Source organism: Panthera tigris, chromosome A1, assembly GCF_018350195.1.
Source record: "Panthera tigris isolate Pti1 chromosome A1, P.tigris_Pti1_mat1.1, whole genome shotgun sequence".
NCBI lineage: Eukaryota > Metazoa > Chordata > Mammalia > Carnivora > Felidae > Panthera > Panthera tigris.
Genome location: NC_056660.1, coordinates 215,224,262 through 215,244,220, shown reverse-complemented (window position 1 = coordinate 215,244,220; position 19,959 = coordinate 215,224,262). Strand labels below are relative to the sequence as shown.

Below are 19,959 nucleotides of genomic sequence, written 5' to 3'. Positions count from 1 at the left end.
ACATCAGGTAACATCTGAGGCTACAGAGAAAAACAACAGGTTGGTGCACTTTCTAAATACAGGAATTGGTTTTTTTTTTGTTTTGTTTTTAAATGCCAACTTCATATATGCACAGTAAGAGTTATATGTATTAATACAGTGAAACATTTCATCTAATGAACAGTTTCACCTTTTTCATAGCTGCCCTTTATCTAGCACACTCTACCCTGTGGGAATTGGGCCAATTGTTTCTAATTTTTTTTTTTAATTTTTTAAAATGTTTTCTTTCTTTCTTTCTTTGAGACAGAGAGAGACAGAGCATGAGCAGGGGAGGGGCAGAGAGAGAGGGAGACACAGAAACCAAAGCAGGCTCCAGGCTCCGAGCTGTCAGCACAGAGCCCGTCGCGGGGCTCGAACACACAAACCGCGAGATCATGACCTGAGCGGAAGTCGGACGCTTAACCGACTGAGCCACACAGGCACCCCTTCTTTTTTTTTTAATTTTTTAAAATTATTTTTAATTTTTTATTTATTTTTTATTTTTTTGTTTTTATTTTTTTTATTTTACAATTGTCTCTTAATGTAGGTAACACATGTGACATTTTTCATTGCCCATGTTGCCTTCATTTTAACTTTTCTTTGAAAAAGGACATATGTAAATCCTAACATATATATTGCATTAAATATGAAATATACTATCAACAGAATCTACTCTCACTATTCAACTATCATTGCGTTGCCCATCTTACTTTCTAGAAAAATCAAATGTAAACTTTGCTAAGAAGGGTGAGTTTCCTGAATCATTACCATCTAATATGTCAGTGAAGGAATGAAAAATGGGACTGGTCACCGAGGTATACACTTCTCTTTTAGTGGGTAAGATCTTTTAGCCAAATTTAGGTCATGATTTGCAAGTAAATATTCTATTTCTCACAGAATCAAGGGGGGAAATGTAAACTTCCTTGCTCTGATTTGAGGGCCCCAGCTGGACCCAGCTGCATGCAGGCAGACCCAAGATGGTGTGCCTGGGATGCCTGCAGAGAGCTGCTCCAGCTCGAGTCCTGTTCACCTCTCGCTGCCCCTTGTGCCCATGGCCTGTGGCCAGATCTGTGAATGATGCAGGGTGTCATCTGCTGGCAGGGGGCTACCCCTCCATCTGCACCAGGTGGTGGTGACTGAGGAGGTGATAGCCACCCCCCCCACATACACACATGCCCCCCATCAGGCTGGATAATGGGGCAAACTACGCAGGGCAATTCAACCAGAACTACCAACATGTCAGGAACATTCAGAGGAACCAAAGTGCCCAGCTTGTACTCTGAGAGCCTCTAGTACTCCCTGGGGGTTTTAGGTAGCCCTCTTCATCCAGCAGCCCGTTCCTCCATGTGGATGTACCTGTACCTTGGAGGAAACCCACACTCAGGGTCCCCAGTGTCAAGCCAGCCTATGTTGTCCCCTGGACAACTGCCAATGTCACCTCCTGGACAGCAACAACAGCTGCCCAAGATACCTGCGCCTCCACTGTGCCTCAAGCACACTCTGAAAACCAAGGCACCATCACATATGCTCCTGTCTTTCACCTCCTAAGAGATGATGAGGTCCTGTGGGAGGCTGGGAAAGGCTGCCGGCTTGAGGAGCCGGCCTTCACAGGCTGCCCGGAGCGTTGCTCCAACAAGTGATGGCAGAAGGTCTTCCAGTCCTTCCCGATGGCCCCAAGATTGGATCAAAGATCTGAAATCTGAACTGTCAGGAAACTTTGCGAAGGCAGCTTGGCTCTGATGAAAACCCCATCGTCTTTGAGGTTTGTGAGGGAAGGGAAGCCATCGAGAAGGCCCACGCCACCGGAGCCTGCCCGGATGCCTGCCCAATTGAAATCCGCACATCCCGTGGCAGTGAGCACACCCGGGAAGTGAGCGGAGCCCACAGAACAGAATTGAAAACAACCTTGGAGGAGGCTATTCCAGACAAGTCAGGACACCTCCAGAGGCCCCTCATCACTCTCTGCCAGGAAAACCGGGACATAAGGGCTACAGTGGGCATGCCATGCACCCAGAGATATGCGGAGCAGGTGTAAGTGGCTGGGGAGAGCCGCCTGGGGACACAGGAGTCCAAATCAGCACAGTTCTGTGCTTGCAGAGCCAGCCCCACCTGGTACCGTTTTCAATGAGTATCAGGGAAGGGCAGGTGCGGACACTAAGAGCATCTGCAGGGAGATGTCTGGGAACCCGAAGCAAGCAACCCTGGCGGTGGGGAAATGTCTCGGGAATGCGCCAGCCTGTTTTTGCTGAAAGGCCTGTGGGAAATCAAATAGCTCTGTCCTGGGTTAAGAGATTATAGGGAACGCATTGCAAAGCAGAGCACTGCTTTCTGGCCTTGCTGAAAACAGCGGCCATGCTTTGCTTATCTAGTTAATGTACATCTAGGGGCACTCACTTGCCTTATCTGGTTAATGTATATCTAGGGGTTAGGTCCTGCCTGTGCTCATAAATCCCTTAGACCATGTTATCTCATGGAATATTTTACCCTGTCTTAACTTGTTTTTCTGCACGTTTTCTATATATTCTTATCGGCACGTGGCTCACTGAGTATCGTGCAAGACTTCCCTGAGCCTCCCTCTCACCTCTCTTGACTTGCACGGAGTCTTGAGTAATCCTTTCTGCCATCCTGGGCTTTACTGGACAAAGCCGAAAGCCGAACCCACACATGCCCAACAAGGCCATGAGGGGAGCAAGAACAAAAGACTGGGCCCTGAATGGCATCCTGGAGTCTTGCAGGGAGATTGACCACTCATCAGACATCAGATTGGAGAATAAGCGGCTGTATGGCAAGTTGCTCCTCCACGGCATTTTAGGAGACACTTCAGGGGATTACTGGAATATTCTGCTGAAGATCCATGGTGGCAATGACTAAGCATTGACCGGTGACTCGCTTCTATTCACCTAATGGTAACAACCAGACCAGGAAAAGGCCAAAAAGATGTCTATGTGTTTCCCCAAAATCCACAGAATAGCCCTTGAGATGTCCCAGTGCAGACCATCCGTTGAGCCATGGCTCTCCCCTCCTCCTGCCCCTCCTGATCCTATACACTGCTGGTGCTGAAGGACCTGGATCAGTCCCAAACTCTCTCAGGATGCCTTTTCCTCCCCAGGCCTCACAGCCTCTTGCTGCTAAAGTAGATGTTTAATTTACTCACTCATGCAGTCATTACCCTTTGCTTACGGCTGAGACACTTGGTTTTATTTTGGGCGTATAATTTTATATTTTATTTGGACACACACACTCATATGTAACTGCTAGTCAGATGCATATAAGTCTCTTTACTGCAGACTCATTTTGGGTGACAGAGGTTGGGTGTGGGAGCACCACGTCCTGAAGGAATAGTAAAAGGGAAGACCTTTAAGGGTTATCTTTGCATTTCTGGTGAGTATGTGTCTTGAGCTTTGTTATTGTCATGTTCACTCCTTTCGAGAAAATAAAAGACAAAGAAAAGTTCAGAAAGTCATCTATTCCTTCTTCCATGAAAAACCAAGAGAACACGGTAATTTGTGTAATTTTGAGTGTTCCTTAAACATGAATGTCTATAGCCAAAAGCTGTTTTATAATTAAAGTCAGTCAGGTCTGGAGTGTTGGGGGCGGGGGACAGGTAAAACATATAATACATATGAAAATTTTATATTTTTAATTTAAAATATTTATATATATAAATCAATACTCATGTTTATTAAAAAAACACACACAAAATAAATGGATCCGTATCAGACACCTTAGAATAGTGGTCATTGTACAGTAGATAATTAGAAGAGAGGAATAGACTGTTCTCAGCCCCTGCTGCACCAAGGTCACTCTCTAAAGCCAGAACCACCACTAGCTCGCCAAGGCTTCAGGTGAAGGAGAAGCTGGGTGAATAAGGAGGTGTCTACACCATGCATGGCTCCTGCAAAGCTGACTGCCCACAAATCCACCGGTGGTAAGCCTCCAAGAAGCAACTGGCTACTAAGACCACTTGCAAGAGTGCGCCCTCTACTGGAGGGGTGAAGAAACCTCATCATTATAGGCCTGGTACTGGGAGGCTCTGGAAATTAGACGTTATCAGAAGTCCCCCTGAACTTCTGCACTTCTAGGGTTCAGCTATTGGTGCATTCCAGGAGGCAAGTGAAGCCTATCTGGTGGGCCTTTTTGAGGACCCCAGCCTGTGTGCTAGCCATGCGAAATGTTACCAGTTGTGCTGAAAGCCATCCAGCTAGCACACTGCACGTGTAGAGAACGTGCTGAAGAATCCACTATGATGGAAAACATTTTATTGTTTTTTTAATTTTTTTCCACTTATTTATTTTTGAAAGAGAGAGACAGAGCACAAGTGGGGGAGGAGCAGAGAGAGAATGAGATACGGAATCCGAAGCAGGCTCCGGGCTCCAAGATGTCAGCACTGAGCCTGACGTGGGGCTTGAACGGACAAACCGTGAGATCGTGACCCGAGCAGAAGTCCGATGCTTAACCGACTGAGCCACCCAGGTGCCCCAACATATTATTCTTTAAAAAAAAAATTTCTCTTCTTGTTCTTGGTAGTTCTGAACATTAGGTATTTCCCCCCATAGGGTCAAAATGCACCTAAGTATATGATTGCAAGTAGAAAAATAGGGCACAGAAATTGGCAGTTTTTCCATTTTTATTTGTATGTGATTTTTTAATGTAAGTGCGGGGTCATAAAGCATTAATGCAAGTCAAACTGGTTCAGTGAACACGTTTCAGTAGTTCAACATTGTAACAATTATAAGTAAATCTGTTAAATTTTTTCTGGGAAAAAAAGAAGAAAGGAATAGAGATAAAAAGGAACAAAGAGAAATGAATAAAATGAGAGAGGTGTTGAGTGAAGGGGGTGAAAATGTGCAAACTTTTAGTTATAAGATAAATAAACCAGCCACAATTCTTAAGTAATTCTTTAGTATTATTGTGCATTTTACAAATTTATTTAGTTAGCCTTACACTTGATCGTTTCCCCCACCCCAGGTGCAGAATCCCAGCTTCAGAATAATTACCCACTAAGAATGCAATTTAAAATCTAGCGCTACCAAAACAAAACAAAAAACATGGCACCAATATGTATCTCACTTATTTGTAAATACCTGTTGATTGTAGTTTTCTGATATTAATGGCCCTAGAGCTTGTGTTATCTGTTTGATTACTATTTCCTTGTTTTCTTTCTGGAATATCCATTATAGGAATTTTACATCTATTGGTCTGCGTCTTCCTGTGTGTTCACTTTTCTTTCTTACACTCTATATCTTCTCATTTACTTCTACCTTTGGTGAGGGGAAGTTTTCATGAACTTTGCTATCCAGCCCTTCTATACATTTTTTTTTAATTTTAGCAACCATTTTCATTTTACAATTTTAGGAACCCCTTCTTGTTCCCTGATGGTCCCTATTGCCTATCATTATTTTTCCTTATTTCTTTAAATGATACCGTATCTTTTCAGATTTCTCTTATTAGTTGGCTTCCTGTCATGTTAAGTTGACTCACTGAGAATAATGGCATGTATTTTCTCTGCTGTTCTGTTGTTCTCCCTTTGAAGAGAATTTAGCTGTGCCCTGCCTACCTAAATTGTCTTTCAGATGTAGGGTCTGCGAGCCCTCTCTGTCCATCAGCCAGGCCCCTCATTTAGGTAAAAATCAGTTTTTTACCTTTTTTTATACCTACTCGGCATAAAGACAAGGACATTGATGGGTCTCTCCTGAGAGGAAAGGCTACATCATTGTCTTGTCAGTGCAGTGGACTAGAACTTGTGTCTTTTAGTTTATCTGTCAATAAAATTCAGTTTGTATAAAGTCATCCATAAATTCTTCAGTCTGGTTTACTTACATTCCATCATTATCATTATGATTTTATTGCAACCTTTACTACTTTACTGTCATTTCACTGTGATTTTATGGGAGGGATACAGATAACAACAATAGCAAAACACACGCACACATGTCCCATATACAGCAAACATTTACACACAGACACACACCCATAGACACAGACACATACACACACAATAGTGTATTAGTCAGTGTTTTCCAGAGAAATGGAACCAATAGGATGGATGGAGAGATGGATAGATACATAGATAAGGTAGATTTAGAGTTTTGTTATAAGGAATCGACTCATACAATTATGAACGTCGACAAGTCCCAAGATCTGCAGGCTGCCAACGGGACACCCAGAAGAGCCAATGTGTGCTTCCAGTCTGAATCCAAAGGCCTGAGATGCAGGAGAGCTGATGATATAAGTTTCACGTTGAAAGGTGGCAGATCCAACCACAAGAAGAGCCAAAATTTCAGTTTGAATCTGAAGCCAGAAAAGACCAATGCATCAGCTCATATCAGTCAGGCAGAAAGGGGTTCCTCTCACTCAGATTGTTTGTCCTATTTGGGTCTTCCTTGGGTTGGATGAGACCCACTCACAATAGGAAGGGAAATTGCCCTTTTTCAGTCTACCAGTTCAAATGCTAATTAATCTCATCCAGAAACTTCTTCGCAGACACACCCAGAATATGTTCAGTCAAATGTCTGGAGATATCGTTATTATATATTTCATAGTATATTATGTTTTATAAATATATGGTGGATTCTTGTTATTTACAGTATTACGTTCTAGAATGTCACTGCAAACAGGAATTGGTGAACACCGAATCTTTTCCCCTGGGGAGAATACAAGGTTAAGTTTCGGTGACCTCTAGTCCGAACATTTTAGGCAAACATTTAATATATACCCTTGTTTCATATGTGCTTCTTTTTAAAGGTAGCCTATTTAATACACACTTTGATCCATAAACATTGAACTCATGGCCCACAGAACTATAACACATGCCTTACGAAAACTACTCTAACAAACGAAGAGGGTATATGTTTTCTCTGTAAAGTACACCACACTCGTGCATAGGAGCATTAGACAGCACCTCAGTCCTGCGCCGGGGTCATTTTATTTTTTAACTTATTTTTATTTATTTAATTTATGTTTTAATGGAATTTATTATCAAATTGGTTTCCATACAACACCCAGTGCTTATCCCAATGGGGTCATTTTAAACAGCGAAATTACCCACAAAAACTACAAAGATGCAAAAAACTGTGACACTAAAATAGGCTGCCAAGAGGATACTTGTTTATAGCATAAGACCTGATGCGAGAAGGCAGAATGTTCCCTTGCTGGACCTCAGATGAAAATGTGCATGTCAGGTCATTCACATTTTTTACCACCCGGCACACGTTCGCCATTCATCACGAAAGCGCTGTGAGTGTTGATTTGGGATTTAGACACGTGTTTTGGACTGAATGGGTGAATGACAAAGACAGACTATATATCTACCATCTGTAAGTTGCTGTTGTTAGCACGAATGTCCTTTAACCTGCAAGAACCTTGGGATGGTTCTCTAGCTGCGTGGGCTCCATATCTCCCCTCTTACCTACTCTGCCTTTCGGAAAACAATTTCCATCAACCAGAAAACAATTTCTTTACCTTTAACAAAGTGTTTGATTCCAAATATTTTATCCAGATCTCTAGATTACGATATGTTGCCACGATTTAAATACCATAAGGCGCAGTGTTGGATTTTGTTAATAATTTGTTGATAAATACAAAAATGTATTTGAAAATTGGGATCTCATTTAATATTTTGTAATCAGCTCTCGCAAACTCCCTTGTAATCATTTCATAATTTATAGCAGTGAAATAGAGCCTTTAAACCAACTGGAAAAAAAAAAAAAAACAGGGAATTTGTGCTTAGGGAGAAGTTTTACAAATTTCATTGAGAATGTATTAATAAGCACACCTTACATGTAAATGTTGGTTGAATTGTTTGTTTTTGCTGTATGGAGATCTGACACGATCCGTTTTCTTATATGCTCTTTATAAAGTAGTTTGGATGCATGGCTAAGGAGGCAAACAGCTTCTTTCTTTCCAGACAGCATCCTCTCTGCCACCAAGCAGTTGCTTTCACTGCTTTTTATCCTTCTCCTCTGGCTGCATTCTTCCAGCTCCTGAGGAGGTGGGAATGTGCCTCGCTCTCTTCAATATCAGCTTCAATCCTAGGAACTTCGCTCTTAAAATAGCAGTGAACATAAACCATCTGCATTTAAGTACTTGACATTTTGGTAAAATATGACAGCTATACCAAAAACTCCAACTGTTTGACTTGAATTTCTTTGATCTTCTTTTTTTTCTTTATATTTTTATGGGGCAAAGGTTCAAAAACAGCACAGTTACTGTTTAATGAAAACAGCAGGCAATGCTTTTCACAAACAGAGAACTACTCTCCTATTCCCATTTGAGAGACCTGAATTTTAAAAATCTCAATTCCTCCTTGGAAATCATCCTACTTTTTATTCAAATTACAAACATTCAGGTTACCAACTGTTTGAAGAATCGAAAGAGATTTTCAATTTGAAATTGACATAAGAATCCTTTTTGTTCCAACTGGGAAAAGAAATTCAGCTTGGTGCTTATGAATTCCATGTAACATAACACCTTTCCAAATAAGGCAAAATGCATTCCGTAATGCTATTTCCAGTCTTCCTTTCCTTCCTTTCTTCGTTCCTTCATTCCTTCCTTTGCCCCCTCTGTCTCTCTCTCCCTTGATACTTTTTTGTTCCCTTCTTCCATGACCTTTCTTTCCAAAATTATGCAGTCATTTCTATGGGTTATAAGTATTTGACTCTATCATTCACTCTTTACATATTCATTAACTGTATATATGCACTGAAAGCCCAATCAGTACCTGGACCCATTCTATGTGCTGTGGACAATGCCTGGAAACCCTTGACTTCATACAGTCTACATTCAAGTAGGAGGAAAGTTTATTAGACTAAATAAAAAATTAAATGTTTTTTTTAAACTCAATACAATAAAAGAATTTATACTTTTGCCTAGGGAAGAATAAAGTAGCATATATTTTCCTAATCAACACTATTTCTTATTTTGAATGAGAAATAAATATTCCTAATTATAAATACAACATAGAGTTAAACATATTTAAAAGCGATTATTCAGTTACCCCTACCACAATTTAAATTCGAGGTATTTTCTAAATGATTTAAGCAGCTTATCTGGATTCAGCAGAAGGAACCAATTAAGTAAGTCTGTAACCAGTTTGGAAATCTGAAAAGCACTGGTCTTCTGACCAAACACAGACCAAGGAAGCCAAACTTGAGACAACATCCACACTAAGTGGTACCTTAATGATTCAGTTATGTCCACCTTATGGCTGACCCTATCTCTTTCCCTTTCTCTCTTCCTCTGAACAGACATGCCTGAATATGTAGAACGAATACAGTTAGGCCCCCAACAGAATGCCTGGACAATGTTTCCTGTCATTTCATTTAAATGTAAAATAAAATTATGGATATAGCATTGCATAATCTTTATCTACATATACAGATATATTGTATTCACACCATCCTGTAATTATTCAGTCTTTTCATTTATATGCCCACTTATTTAGTGTTATTGTTCTTTTTTTTAATGTTTATTTATTTTTTTTTTTCAACGTTTTTTTTTTTTTTTTGTTTTTTGTTTTTTATTTTTGGGACAGAGAGAGACAGAGCATGAACGGGGGAGGGGCAGAGAGAGAGGGAGACACAGAATCGGAAACAGGCTCCAGGCTCCGAGCCATCAGCCCAGAGCCTGACGCGGGGCTCGAACTCACGGACCGCGAGATCGTGACCTGGCTGAAGTCGGACGCTTAACCGACTGCGCCACCCAGGCGCCCCAATGTTTATTTATTTTTGAGAGAGAGAGAGGGAAGGAGAGAGAGTGCAAGTGCGTGCATGTGTGGGGGAGGGGCAGGCAGAGAGGGAGGGAGAGAATCCTAGACAGGATCCGCAGGGTCAGTGCAGAGACTTTCAGGACACTCGAAGCTCAATCTCACAACTTTGAGATCGTGACCCGAGCCAAAATCAAGGGCTGAACGCTTAACCGACTGAGCCACCCAGGTGCCCTTGTTAGTTCTTGATTCACACCAAGAAAAATAACACTGGCTTTTGATCATTTTTATTTTATTCTTCTTTTTAGTTTTAACAGACCTAGATTTCTGCAAATTGTTCTAGGAATTTTTATTTTATTAGACTTCTATTTTATTTTATTTTTATTTTATTAGAATTTTGATTTTATTTTATTTTAATTCCAGTGTAGCTAACACACAGTGTTATATTAGTTTCAGGTGCACAATATTGAGACATTCTAGCAAATTATCCAGTTTATTTTTAGACGATAACATGGCTGAACCTGAAGGATATCGTGCTAAGTGAAATAAGCCAAATGAATGACAAATACTGCATGATTCTACTTCTGTGAGGAATCTAAGATTGGCACCCTCATAAAAACAGAGTAGAATGGTTGCTGCCAGCTGTTGGGGGCAGGGGATACAGAAGATGCTGTTCAACAGGTATTGAGTTTCAACTATCCAAGATGGGTACTTTCTAGAGATCTGCGGTACATTTCCCTATCTGTATCCATCCTGTATTGTATTATGTACCCCTTTCTTTTCCACTGTGATTTAACTTTCTCTGTGGTGTTGTTCTATGCCGTCATAGCATCTCTGCAACTGCATTTAACATCTGTACTTGTATTTTCAAGGTGTCCATTCTCATTGTTCACTTCCCTTGAATTTTAATGTAAAAATGACTTTCATAATTGCTTCCTGTTTCTTTGTGTTAATTCCAAATACATTCTTTTTATATCTGCCCAAGAACCCTCATTATTTGATTTTTTACAGGCTCAAGAGGATTCCCTCCGCAGACTTTTCTTCTTCAGTTTGCTTAAAGTCGTTCTAATCTTTCTTGACTTGCCCGATTCAGGAAACGTAGAATGCCCCAGCAGCCATACAATTGGGACTACTTATGATCTATATGGGAGAATTGGCAAACTATGGTAGGGCCAAAATTAAGATGAATAGTGAAACTGGTGTGTAAGATCATGGTCTTTCAACAGGTTTTTGCCATGTGGGCAGGTGGCACGGTTGTTCACTAGGTGCTGGCAATATTCACTCAACTGGGCCGGCTGGGCATTTTCACACAACATGCAGTTTGGTGATTTTTTTCTCTCTTTTCTTCCAGAGGGTTTGCCGTCTCCAGGGTGTTTCACAAATATTATCATATTTATAGTTATGAGTTACAGTTATGAGAGACTATTTAAATCGAGATTTATCCCGTGATCACTTCACAATGCATATAAATGTTGAATCACTATGTGGTACACTTGAAACTAATATAATATTGTATGTCAAACACTTCAATTAAACAGATAAATAAATAAATAAATAAATGTTATCAATTTTCTAGGCATTAAAAAAGAGAGAGAGAGAAAAAAGACATTCTTTCCCAAATACGATCTGCTTTAGATATTTCATATGCGATTTTCTATATACATGTATTAGTCCTAAGCCAAATATATACGTTTTAATGACTTCTTAAATAGTCCATTTTTAAAATTATAAATGTCATTCTTAGAAATATAGAAAACAATGAAAATCATGTTATAATATTTTTAAGGTAATATGATTTATATATAGTTGTAACTATATTTAATACATATGCATACACACATACTTTTGCAACATTTAAATCATAAGTACCGGAAAAGATATATGTTGTATAAATTGTGTGTATGTTTCAGATTTCTTATAAATATATTCCAATCAAATCATGTAAAAATATGTATGATTTTAAATTATCTTTCAAATTAGCCATATTGCATTTTACATATAATTTTAACAATAATCTCTAATATGTTAACTGTCTTTGCCTGTTTTAAGGAATGATATTAGGCAGACATAAAAATAAGTACATACTGCATTAAAAAGTGATGACTCCCATTCCTTATACTGTCCGTTATTTCTGAGTATAGTCTTAATAACCTAATTTTTGATTGGCAATTAGTTTCATGGGTTCTTTTTTAGGAAAAGTCAGGTTTTTAGTTGAGACCAAGAATTATCTTATCATCATTTAGTGACAATGCATAATGAAAAGAATATCAGTGTAATATCAAAAGAGATTTTTATGAACTTTCATCAGGAACCTATTAGAATTCATTTGAAGAAACTGACATGTAGCATATTACTGCAATTTACCTTTGTGCATATGAGAATGAAATTCAACTTCCAAAACTTATTGAAGAATTGGGGGAAAACTCAGGTACAAATCAAAAGCAAGCAAGACAAAGAAATCTGGGGTCCCAGGTCAGACAGTAATGTGGGGGAATTATTTGTGGACAACAGATTGATGGTATTTGTGATCAGCTGTTGGAACAATAGCATCTCCAGCAGCTATAATTGGAAGAGTCTCCTAACTACATTATAATACCTGAAGTTATTAGTATTTTTGAGATGTTTAAATCCTATTTCTAAATAATAAAATTCTCATTAGGGTATTTTTCATAAGACTATATTTTAGTGGGAATCCTATATTTACAGAAATAAATCAATTTTTAAACTACTTCAACTTTAAATGCAGTGTTCCACAGAGAGAACTTATTGCTACTTTACATAGTCTAACAAACTCAGCTTCAATGAAGCATAATTTATATAGCAGAAAGGCCAGGGTACTTGAATTGATTTGACAAATATAATCCAAGTAGCCTTGAAGAAGTTGCTTAACCCATTTGAAACTCATTTTCTCAAGTGCAACTTAGGAATTGTGGACTCCATGAAAATAAATGAAATAGTGTTTGTGAAATGCTGTTTCTCTAATATAGCAGTCAACAAACCCCACTTCTCCTTCTGTCCCTCAACACACCCACCTCTCTCCTTCTCTCTCTCTCTAACACACACACACACACACACACACACACACTCACACATCATACCAATACAATGAACAGAAAAGCTAAGTAATTAATGAGACATGTTTAGGAATAGCAAAACTCACACGACATGCTTGCCTACAAAAGAGTCACAACAATTCACCTGGACTAAATGTCTTTGCAGTTGACCCTCACTGGGGAAATGAACCAAATACTAGAAGCAAAAATTAGAAGAAGGTCTAGTAGATGAGAAACATTACTCTTTTCTGTTTTTCTCTGTTGCATACTATTGGTTCTTAATTTTTTTGAAATACTCTAAATCATTTTCATTGGCCAACAATACTGGTATTTACTCATAGCTGGTGATTATAAGAGAGATACAAATGGTTTCCTTCAAGCTGTAATTTTATTAGCATATTTGTCCCCATCTTATATTGACCAACCCCTTTCTTCTTCTTTTTTTCTCATCAATTAAACTCATTTTCATGTGTATGACCAAACAAACTTATTGTAGCCCCTATAAAATATATATAGTAGCACAAGGTGGTTAGCATATTCTTATGCAGATACAAGTATAGATATCTTGTCCATTTTTCATGGCCTCATATTTTACTGAACCATAGAGTGCTGCTTGGACAGCTTGCCACTATTAGCAGAGAGCCTTGGAATCTCACTTGTATAGCCTACTGTCTGTTATAGGAAGAAACTGATGCCATCAGAACCTATTTTTTGTTGTTGTTTTTCATTTTTAAACAAGTGAGAAACTGATAAGGCATATATACACTCCTGGCTTACTGGGAGAATAGCAGGAAATTCACATAGTGCTAGTTACCATGTGGATTTGAGTTTCCATACAAAAAAATGCAGAAGAAGATCAGGGGCATTCTCCTATTTCAAAAACTAAATTATCTTTATGCAGTCTACATGCACGCACACACACACACACACACACACACACACACGCATGCACACAGATACATAAGACTTGGCAAAGGCCTTAGTAAAAACTTAACTCACTCTTTTTTCTAGTGAGGTGGGAAATATTGGCCATTTTTATCACAACTACAACAAAGGGAGGCATAGAACCTCAATTATTGAAAAAAAAAGTGACTGTGTACCTTATACGGGTAGTCAATATTAGAAAGGATCATGGAATCTCATTTTATATTTTTGTTGAGCTCTTTAGCTAATGGCATGATGACCTGTATTCTGCTTTTATTATTTCTTTTCTTGTTTAAAATGGATAATCTAGAAAGCTTCTTATGTAACCTCTCTAATAACTTTCTATAACTTTTTTCAGTGAGTCATTAGAAGGACAAGGAATAAAATCCATAGTTAATGAAGATCACTTAGAGAAGACAAACCATCCTGCTTTGACAAGGTTCAATGTTCTTTGAATTGAATCTGGGATGTTTTCCAAATCTTATATGTAAAGATATAAAGTTCCCTTCTTCAATTTTCTATTAATAGATAAACTTTTGTCTTACATTTTTTCTTTAACATTGGTATCAGAAGTCTTTCTTCATGTAACTGACTATTTTCTGCGCATTTAATGTGAATTTACACATTTTATAAAGCTTTTTCGAAAGTAATGTCACATAAAAAAAGATAATGTTACATAATAATAATCTATAAATTGCAAGGTATGAACCCCAAATATATATCTAACAGCACAGAGCCCTGGTGTGAGTTCTGTTTAATTTACAGCTCCATTGTGACAGCCACAATTCATTTATGACAGAGCTATATAGGTCTTCACTAATACTGTGATATATTTAGCTGTCTGGATTCTGCTGCACTAATATGGAGAATGAAAAATAAGTTGATAAAAGTCCAATTTAAATTCAACAACTAATAAAGACAGGGTAAAATTTTAGTATTGGAAAAAATCCTCAAATATGATACTTGAAAGTCTGTTATTTTGTAGCTCATTTACATAAAGGGGATAGTATGGTACAAGTGTAAGCCATAAGTTTAACAACTTTTGTGACCTAACTCAAATGAAATTGGTAATATTTTTATTTCTTTATTACAGAATAATATTTGCTGTATTTTTGAAATAAAAACAATAAAAAATTACACATTTATTTTCAATTATTATAGAAAAAAATAAATTTGTATTAACAGGGTATGTCTCTGACAAATGGAATCAAGGGATTTTCTAGAATTTTACTTGTAATTCATGTCTCTAATCCAGTAAGTGAGTCACCATACAAATATTTCTTGGATATGGTATTTTTGTTAAGTTCCTAACTGAAAAAATTATCAGTAAAAAAAATAAATACCATTTTTCAATTTACACTTGATTTCAGGGCACTGAAATATGTTATATTTATGTAATAAATCAGCATCTCTCTCACACACACATGTACATGAATAAACACACACACACACACACACACACACAAGAATGAATCCAAAGTGGATAAACAAGTATACCATGGAAGTTTCCATTGTTGATGTCCAATCGATAGATTAGTCATGAACTGAAGTTCTCCAGTCAGTGGGGAAAGTGATGATAGATTATCACAGAATATTGAACATTCATTTCATTTTCAAATTCCTACCAAATCATTTGCTCCTCTTCTAAAACAATTTCCACAAGTTGTGTTTGATAATATCAGTATGAAATTAATTTATACATATTTCTTGAACAACTGAATTGAACATTATATATATAACTGAATAGAGGTCAAAGGTAGAGTTCAATTTTTTGTGGAAATAATCGTATGGATAGCACTCCCTAAAGATGAAAATCTCCCCTCAAAAATTCTATATGATTACTATAGGGAAGTCTACTATAAGACTGCATTTTCAATGCAGACAATTATTGGTCTCCTAAAGAGACCAGTATTGGTCCTTGTGGTGATGTGAGAAATTATCATTTTTATGTATAAAGTGCAAGTATGCACGTAGTATACAAAAAGATACACAATGGCATATGCTTGACATTAAAATTTCGTGACAAATTAGGGGAAAATATCACAGAAATCATGAAAGGGAGAATAGTTTAAGTTGAGAAACACTACTCTAAAAGTGTTTGTTTTAATCTTTAAAATATTTCGAGGTTGAATTAGTTTTAAGTGGTTCATTTGTTATACAGTAGTGAATCATACAAAATCTTAGAAAATGAAATATGATTAATATTTGTGCAAGAGTATCAATCAAAACTCCAGTCAGTAGACCCACACTCCAATAAAAGGCCCTCGATCTAGCATTAAAGATTTTCTAAATATGAATCATTGCAATCATCTGGCCAATCATCCAGAAATTTAAGAGCCATCTTTGACAATTTGGTTTCATTCTAAATTCCATAAAGAAATGATGATGGATTTTTGTCAATCTTAGCCATCGCATACTTCAGTAATTACTTCTAACCATTTCAAGTGTTACTACCCATATCCAAGTACTGAAAGCCTGGGCTACTGCATTTTATTTTCTTTCAATTTATCTCATCTTGCTCAAATACAGTTCCCTTCCCCCGATCCCAAGTATAGTTAGATTGTAATATTGGTAAGACTATAGATTTGTAATCAGTATTTCTATTATTACAACAATCTAAATATTGCTTACATCTAAGTCAGAGTACTCGGTAATATAGTTTTCTTTTTTTGGTAGAAATTCATGATTTCCCTAGACTTGAAAATTATCATGTTTTTGTTTGCTTACTTTCTGTATCTATAAGTTTCCTACAGTTGCTGTAACTAGCTACCAAAAATTTGTCTTTAAAAGATCAGATATTTATTATTTCAGATTTCTTGAGACCAGTAGTCTGAAATCAAGATGTTGGTTGGGCCACTCTCCCTCTGAAGGCTCTGGGGGAGAAATAATCATTTTCACCTCTTCCAGCTGCTGGAGGCTCTTGGTGTTCCTTAGTTCATGGCAGCATAACTCCAGTTTCTGCCTCCATCTTGACAGGACCTTCTTCCATCTGTCTCTATGTCTCAAACCTTTCTCTTCTTTCCCTTACAAAAACACCAGACATTGGATTTAGGCTCCACTTTGGAGTTATTATCTCAAGGACCTAACATGAGTACATCTGCAAAAACTTTATTTCCAAACAGGTATGAGGGATAAGGACTTGGATACAACTTTGAGGGGCACAGTTGAAATCTACAACATAAAATGTTTATAAGCCCATTAGGTATTTTATCAAGTTCATCACTTTAAGCAATTCTCTTTCACAGACTCCAGACCTGCTCCAATCTGGATGGTTGGTTCTCTACGCAGCTTCCTGTTCTCATTTTAGAAATTCAGTTCACAATCAGCCAGGGAATTGCCTTCCTCTTTGTTTTGTTAAGTTTCCTGTTTTCTGAATTTAGTGTCTAACTTTGTTGGTTTATATTCTTTGGTTTTTGAATAGTAGTCCTCCAATAGTTCCTTGGAAAGCTAAAATTATGATATTTTCTATGTCTAAAAACACCTTAACTCCTTTGCCTTACCTTTAGTTGTAAGCATGAATCCATAGGTTAGATAATGTGTAAGCAATGGGTTAACTTTCAAATAGTTTGTGATAACCTGCTTATCACATGGAGCCATTATATCACAGTTTGCCCAAGGTAGGAATAGGATATAGTGGTGACAGTATCTTAAATTACAAAACACCCTTGTAGGCATTAAATACCAGCTTATTTACATTATTTATTGAAAATACATTGTTTGATGTTCTTCAACGGAGTTTACTTATTATGAGATCAGGCAGTCTGAGCTTCCTGGAATCCAAGATATCTCACACATATTTTAGTGGCCTGGAACCTGAATCCTTTGCAACTCTGAGGTAGAACACTAGAAGCTCTGCTTGGGTGTCCCAGTGCTTTCTACTGCTCATTTATGCATCTTTGGCCCTGGTGCTATGTATCCTGTGCCTGCAATTAAACTTGCCGTGTTATAATCTGATGAGTCCTGTTGATTACCCCAACTGCCGTGGATACTGCCTTCTATTAAGTTTTGAAAACACACCCCCATGTTCCAATTTCCATTGTCTTTTTGAGGAATCATTTCAAATATTCTTATTCTTTATCTTTGACGAAGCCCATTATTTTTCTTAAAGCTTGTGGGCTCTAATTTTCATATCAACTGATCTGAAATGTCAGGATGACATGATTGGTGCAGAATTATTTTTATACATCCAGCTAGACACCTGGTTTCTCTTTTTAATCTATAGATATCTGTCCTTGGCATTGGCAATATGTTCTTAAATTATCTATTCAATGATGTTCTCTGATCTAATTTTGCTTTTATTATTTTCTGAGATTCCTATTTGTTAGGTTTTTGGACCACCTAGGCTTGTTATTTTCTTTTAGTTTTCCATCTCTTTTGTATTTTTACACAAGACTTATTCAACATTAGCCATATGTTGTTTTGGTTATCAAATAATTATTTTACAAAAATTGCTTTTCTCCCTCTGGATGTTCTTTCCCATAGCATCCAGACTTAAATAGCTTTTTATACCTCTTTATGAGAATATCTGTGAGGAGTCTCGCTCCTGGTTAAAAATCTATGTGTGATTTTTCAAGCTTGACAATAGACAATTACTAAGGCTTTGCCCAACAGGCCTCAAACTGCCCTCCCCCAGCCAGACTTGATGCACAGTAAGTGCACCACAATCTCTGAAGGGACTTGCAATCAATGTCCCAGGCCCTTCTGACTGGTCATGCTCTTTGCTGGTCCAGGCTAGTTGAGGCTGGTCCTGGTGCCTTCATTCCTGGGTTTCTTTATCTGAGACCTTGTTAGAGGCTATCTTCGGGCAGGTCTGCTGAGACATCCTAATGGGGGTTGGACAGGAGAACCACTTTTCCTCACTCTGGTTCAGTACCCAGTGTTTTTTCACTCCTATCCCTCTCTTTGCCCATCCCACCAAGCCTCTTGGTCCTTAAAACTGCTGAAGCCTTTTGTTCAGGCTTCCCCAACAGTGAGAGAATCCCTATAGCTATGCTGATCTGCTTGACCCTCTGCCACACTGCACCATTCTATGTCGGAAATGGAACATGGGGAGTTAGCTTTTTCCAGTTTTAATCTCTTGCTTATACCATCACAGTAAATGATTAGAGGCTTACCACTCATTTTTGACTTAGTGCTTTAATTGGATACGAAGGTATCTGACAGATAGAAAAGTGCTTCTGCAAGCCTAGCTGGGCTCCTGACAATTTGAAATATATGTTTTGAAATTTCATTCTATCTAAAAAGTTTATGTTCTGGGGTGCCTCGGTGACTCAGTCGGTTAAACATCTGACTTTGGCTCAGGTCATGATCTCATGGTTTGTGGGTTTGAGCACCACGTTGGGCTCTGTGCTGACATCTTAGAGCCTGGAGCCTCTTTCAGATTCTGTGTCTCCCTCTCTCTCTGCCCCTCCTCCACTTATGCTCTGCCTCTTTCTTTCTATCAAAAATGAATAAACATTTAAAAAATTTAAAAAAATTAAAAAGTCTATGTTCTTTCATGTTACATTTTTCTCTGTTTGGATCAATCATAAAGATCTACCAAAATGTCCTTCTGCAATGTTGAAACCATTAGTAAAAGCTCTGTGTTGGAGATGGGGGTGATCAATTAAAGTCTTTACTGCAGAGTTTACAAGTTTCTTTTTCTTGGGGAATTCAAGATGGTAGAGAGTCCTGCTCAAAAGGGAAATTTATTGAACTCTATTGACTTGGAAGGTATAGGCATGGCTGTCAGTGATTTGGGAATCAATATAAGAATAAGAGGTGCCTAACCATTTAATGCAGGAATTCTTACATTATGGTATTTTCAGTTCTGTCTCCCTACTCTCAACTGTGCCTGATATCTTTCATGTGGAGACTATAGTTTTATACTCTTTAGGAAATACATTTTCAAACTTCGAATGAGACGGGGAAGGGACAATCACATGGCTGCTAGAATGCTGAAAGACACTTTTTTTCTTAGAAACACTTCAAGCAATTATTTAATTTTCTTTCCCTTACTTTATTTTTCATTTCCAAGGGAAACTGGTGAAATAATTTTTGAGCCTCTTGGGAGTCCAATGATGTATTTACATCTCACTTTTCCCTCATGCTAAGTCAGTTAACACCTCTGCTTTCCCAATGTTTGCTGCTATTAAATTTTTTACATTCTCTGTGCCCTGGTGGAATAGTCTAGCAATGGTTTCACAGTTAGTGATGTTTTAAATTTGTGTTTATCCTCTTACAAAAGATGCTGATCTTACTGTAATTTTATTTTATCCTCCA

The 19,959-nt window shown here is 37.9% G+C and overlaps 1 pseudogene; it reads left to right on the top strand.

The window, feature by feature from the left end:
• The first annotated feature begins 995 nt into the window (after nt 1-995).
• LOC122230717 lies at nt 996-2,267 on the top strand (annotated as a pseudogene).
• Nucleotides 2,268-19,959: the final 17,692 nt, after the last annotated feature.